This window comes from Anneissia japonica, unplaced genomic scaffold, assembly GCF_011630105.1.
Source record: "Anneissia japonica isolate Jap-2015-1 unplaced genomic scaffold, ASM1163010v1 scaffold285010_len649756_cov215, whole genome shotgun sequence".
Taxonomy (NCBI): Eukaryota; Metazoa; Echinodermata; class Crinoidea; order Comatulida; family Comatulidae; genus Anneissia; species Anneissia japonica.
In genome coordinates, this window is record NW_022699253.1 from 316,898 (window position 1) to 323,146 (window position 6,249).

At 34.1% G+C, this 6,249-nt stretch overlaps 1 protein-coding gene across 3 annotated transcripts in view; it reads right to left on the reverse strand.

The window, feature by feature from the left end:
• The window catches only part of LOC117102912 (nephrocan-like), a 60,656-nt gene that overhangs the window by 32,619 nt on the left and 21,788 nt on the right, over nt 1-6,249 (reverse strand). The window lies entirely within an intron of this gene.

The window sequence follows — 6,249 nt, forward strand, 5'->3', positions numbered from 1 at the left end:
ATATATATAAAATATATATATATATATATATATATATATATACATAAATTAGTCTTAACATAGGACTAAATGCCAATCACATTGTACATTGAAACCATACAAGCTGCTGTTCATTTTGAATTATAGGCCTATAGCTTGAGCCATATGAACAATAGCATAAACGGGAACAACAATAAATTGTTTTAATAGCAACTGTTCAAGGTTGCAACGTTTGACATAAAATGTTAGGGTGATTCCAAGCCGAATTATTGTGGTGGCGCTAGAGGAAAAGGTAGACTGTTTTGATCCAATGCATTGTTAACTGGAACATTTACTGAAGTTATGTAATGCCATAATGTTTTGTTTTAGTATTTGTAATTATAATGATGGCGATGATAATAATGTTGATGAACTAATAAATATTAGGCCTGATATCAATACAGTAATACAGTAACATTATGTACCAATTATTATTATATAGGTCTGCATTTAAAAATGCTTTGTATTGTACCCTAAGATGAGAAGCGCTTCATAAAATAGACTAATATTTATGAATTCTACTTTTAAAGTACCGTGCATAGATTAATCATTTAAATTAAAACAATATTATTAAATCGGTCCATTTAATGGTAGTGCGCCACGGTCGTCGTTGCCGCCATCATGTCTTCTGGCATGAGACAGGTTTCTCGCGCTGCACTTTCAAGCTAATTCCTAACATACAGATCATGCGAAAAGCTACCACTAACATAATTACTGATTTTATGAAAAACTTCGAATTAGATTGTATAGATTACTGATGGGCCATTGCCCTACTTACGGGGCGTACCTAAATCGGAGACAAATTTATGGTAAATTACGAAAACCATGGCTTATGTAGAATTAGCCTTATTTCTGTATGGACCACAAAGTAAAACGTAGAGTGCAGCATAACGAGCATCTGCATTTCAGACATTTTCTTTAGAAACACAATTTTAAGTAATCAGGTTGGCCAATGTTTTCGAGGTGTAATTTTAAAGTAATTCAGATTGGCCAATACTGTTAAAGTGTATTGTTAAAGTAATTCAGGTTGGCCAATGTTGTTTAAGTGTAATGTTAATGTAATTCAGATTGGCCAATGCTGTTGAAGTGTAATGTTAAGTAATTCAGATTGGCCAATGCTGTTGAAGTGTAATGTTAATGTAATTCAGATATGCCAATGCTGTTCAAGTGTAATGTTAAAGTAATAAACCGAATCGGCGGCTCGGGTCACGTGACTTATAGTGGGTATTAGGGTTTGTTTACATTGCGAGAAGACATTGCATTGAAAATGGCTTCGCTTTGTTGATGTAAGTCACATCATATATGTTGCAAATGTTGTTTGGAATGCGAGTTATAATTTGGTAAATTACTTAGAAGTATTCCAAAATTAAATTTTCAAATACTTATCAGTTTGGTTTGGTATGGCTCCAATGGATAGTGGGAATAAAGCTTGGAAATTTTTCAAGGAAAGGTACGGTACCTTAACGAATCACGACGTGCATATTGCTCCAGTGAGTCTCGAATAAGCGCCCCTCCTAACGTGAAAATTTTCTTAAGCGCCGCGTTTGAATAAGCTCCCCCTTCTAATTTGAACAAACGCCCCCTCATTCAATCCTGTGACTGTGGATGTTGGCATGATTTGAGGTGTGGAGTGGAATCACATTCCTGTAGATAATATAAAAATGAGGATATTTATCTTGGACAGATGAGAGCTCCATGGACAGACAGTATATTTCCAACTTTCATCTTCTTATATTTTGTCTATAGCCTAGTTCTACTGCTTTTCCGACAATTTGCACCTTTAACACAATCTTATCTGAGTTTTCAAGAAAACCTGCAATGATCAGTTTCAGTTTCAGTTTCAGTTTATTTTCCAAAAACTTAACATTTTCATATATTGATCAAAGGAAGGATAACCAACAAAAGAGCAAAGCTCGTATACCATTGGCCACCTAAACAAAATTATTGACATCCAGGTAATCTCAATCGGCCGAATATGGCCAACAAGCTAACCACCACCACTAATTTCATCTGCTATTCTGCTGTTATGTATGCCTAATACTGTACTCACAACATTCTTGTCATGAAATTTTTTTGTAAATAATCTTTTAACTTGTTATGTTTGTTTTTTGTAAATATGTTCTTGTATTGTCGAGGGCCCCTTAAAATCAGCTCACGCTGAATGGGTCACCCTCTCGAAATATGGTTGAATAAATAAATAAATAAATGGCAAGCATGCTCGCTGGACGATTATCTTTTCCGCCGCACCACCATTCGTAATTTGCGGTTTCCTGATGTCCATATATAATCGTTTTTCATTCAAAAAGTGCCTCTTGAATTTAATAAGTTCTCATAGAACCCCTCGATTTTCATCTATTTCCATAAGCGCCCATCAATTTCCACTCTGTTTTCATAAGCGCCCCGTTCGAATAAACGCCCCGTTTGAATAAGCGCCCCTCAAAAAGTGCAAAAAAATATTTTAAGCGCCCGGGCGCTTGATCGCGCGAGTACGGTATGTTTATATTTTGTACCCACTATAATGTCACGTGACCAGTATTAGCTGGAGTCCCCGATTCGGTCTATTCAGATTGGCCAAATAATAGGCCATTTTGTTCAAGCGTAATGTTAAATTAATTCAGATTGGTGGCCAATATGTTGTCCAAGTGTAATGTTAAATTAATTCAGATTGGCCAATGTTGTTGAAGTGTAAAAGAGTGGGTTGAACGGACGACGAATGCAGAAACAAATCGTTTTCTGATTGGTTTTTGACAAATCACGTGTGTTGCGTCGCACTTTGTAATAAAGTCTGTCGCACTTTGTAATAACTGAGCTGTCGCACTTTGTAATAATTGTCTGTCACACTTTGTAATAAAATGAGCAGTCACACTTTGTAATAAACTCTGTCGCACTTTGTAATAAAACTCGATCCATGTTATCATCTATAGATTTTCGATAAATTATCATTTTTCTCGGGGATCGAATTTGATTTTTTTTTACCCTCTTTCGTATTGTATCATCTTTACATCGATAGAATGGCTCCCACCCCAATAGACAGCGCCGTGGATCTAGTGGTATTGGAGGGTGTCGGGTCCAAATCCAGAAGGGGTCCAATTTTATATTTCTCGTAGGCCTATGTTGGATTATATAATTTTATGTCCGACGATGGGATATGGCTCTAATTCTACTTGGCCCCCAGTCGGTCAGAATATAGGCCTAACTAGTGTTATTTTATTCGAAAGTTTCCGACATCAACCCTGTTAGTTGATGCTCCCTCCAAGGTTTCATTTTCACGTGCAATAAAGACAATTTCAAATTATGACAGAAAAGGTTCGTTGTCATTGTTTTTTTAGTCTTTTTTTTTAATCGAAAACAGCGCTATTCCACCAAGCATGTGCAAACGAGTTTAGAAATCATTTGCTTCCAATCTGATATCAGAGATTGGTTTCTAGGCAGCGCATACAACTTCATTTAAATAACGCTAGGCTTACTGTAAGAGACTACTGTGTCAGGCGCAGACTTAAAATGGTTATCACGAGATACTCGCTCAGACGAGGACCTTTGCAAAACTTGTCTTAATGAGTAATAATTACAAACGAAATCCCTTGATATTCGCGATATCATCTCATTGGACGGTTCATATCGTTCATACCATGTTCATAGCTACCTGGGAAACATCTTAAATGCGAACATGCTTTCATGTGAGGCCACTGCGTAGCAGACTACGGCATCAAAATAATTGATTTCTACGGTTTTGGTGTTTTTTTTTAGAAATCTGTAATAACTTTCGGCACATAGTTCTCGATACATAATTGGAGCGATATATTATTTTTATATACTATAATACCTAATTTTAATTAGACTTCGAGCTAAATATCTTATGAAGGGAGCAGATGGAGAATTACGGCAAGCATCCTATCTTTAAAAAGGTACTCCTAAAAGGTGAAATTCACATGAAGCGCGTACTGTTTATCCATTACAAGAGCATAGAGGTTTTACACAAAGCTATAATATATACAATATGAATAATGAATATCTTCTTTTTCTGCCACAATTATCGTCGATTCTTCCTTCTCCTTTAAAATCAGCTTTATGCGGCATACACCCAAGTTGACATTAAGCACAAATGGTTGTATTATACAAGATACAAGATATATTTAATTGTCAACGTGCATAACATAGATTACATGAAATTTGGTTTCCAGATGCTTCAACAGAACAAATAAAATCTTAAACTACCACACATAATAAGATGCATAAGACAATTATCAAGACATATTACAATATAAATGATGGAACTTAAACTACTGTACTTACCATAAAATGCTAACTAAACTACAAACATATTCAAAAGACACAATTGGCAGGGGCATATTTTAGGATAAATGTATAAAAAAGACAAGATAAATATAGCAATTCAGAGGCTTAAGTGTAATTGAAAGTGAGATGGTATAGGCCTAAAATATATGTTATCTGTTAAATGCTTTATTATATAATACAAATGAGTTTTGAATAAAGGAGTTCCAAGAGTTATTTGAGTTGCACCTTATAAAGAGTGAAGCCTGCCTGATTTATTGCGTGAGAATGATGCAATCTTATTTAATTTACAAAGAGCATACTTGTTATGTAATTGACTTTGGCTAGCTAGATCTTTTTAAATAATTTTATAAGTCTCATAATCTTATGTAATTTTTTTTTATTCTGTTAGACTTTCATACCATCCTATAACGACCCAATTTAAGTCTTGTCTTAAAGGCTGTTTTTTTTTTATTCAGAATTGTTGAGCGCTTATACTCTCCGTCGGAATATTCATCTAGCCAGCTACCGAGAGTGAACTTGTAGCCTACAATGACGATTAAGGTGGCTGTCTTCGAATATCAGGGCTCTACCTTCAAGAACCAGAATACATACGTTCACACTCAAAACCTCACAATACAAGTGGACATCAAGTGGCTTTTGAATGAGAACAATAATATCTACAAAATTAATAAATTCTGACATGATTCTGATTTAATTATTAATAATGAAGGTGATTATTTGATGATGATGATGATGATGATGACGATGATGATGATAATGATGATAAAGAAATATAAATAGGCTAGTATATATAGATTTCTAAAATAAATAAATAAATATACTCTACAAATAACTTAGATTACATTAGGAGTGGAATTGAATAGCTCAGTGGTTAAGATGCTTGCCTTCTGATCCCAAGGTTCTGGGTTCAATTCCTGTCACAGCAGGAATTTTTCTCACGACCAAAAACAACTCCACTCCCTAAGCCTCATAAAGAGACTTAGTTTATAAAGCATCACTCCATCATTATTAAACCGAACATTTTTGATGTGTACAAAATGCAATTTTAAACATACGCGCCTTCCATAATTCGATTTAGAGACCAAGGCTAAAGCCAACTGGGTTGCCAAAGCCCAGTATAATTTTGCAACCAGGGTCAGTCAGTACCGGCCTCGGCCTAATAAGGTTTCATTTCCAACCATACTTATCTTTGCAGGTTGGTTAGAAAACGTGTTTTTAAAGGTCTAAAATTCATTGTTAAAGTATGAAATTAATTATTACTTATAAAGCATTTTTGCTCCTACTTTGTAAAAAAAAAACCCCATATCATTTTGCAAAAAAAAAAAATGTCCATAAACACTTAGAATTTTGGTTGGTTGGTCGAGCTTGGGAAACACAGATGCTGTGTATTCCCCTACACCCCCAACCGAATACCGTAGAGCTATTATTGAAAGCATAATATTCCTGAAGTTACCACCCATCTAAATAGGTAGAACATCGTAATATTCAATTCAATTCAATATCAATTAACTTTACTCCAATATAAACAATACAATTATCAGCAAAAGAAATACAATGGTAGCAGATAAAGAAAAAGTTACAAAATAAGCAAGAAAATGCTTTAAATATATAACCCTGCAAAAAGAATAAAACAATAATAATAATAATAATAATAATAATAATAATAATAATAATAATAATAATACAGAAAAAAATAATATTAATAATAGTATAACAACATCTATCATTGTTAACATTTATTTTTATATTTTTATATAAGATACTGAAACAATTGCTTTTCAAATTTACTTATTGTAGTTAACTCTTTCATAAGATATACATTGTTGCCCCGCGCTTCTATTGCAATTTTTAATCAATTTTTTTTCTAACTTTCTGATCTGTTACTACATAGTTCTACTGTTTTTCTCCCAGATATTGGAGAGTACAGTAAGACAG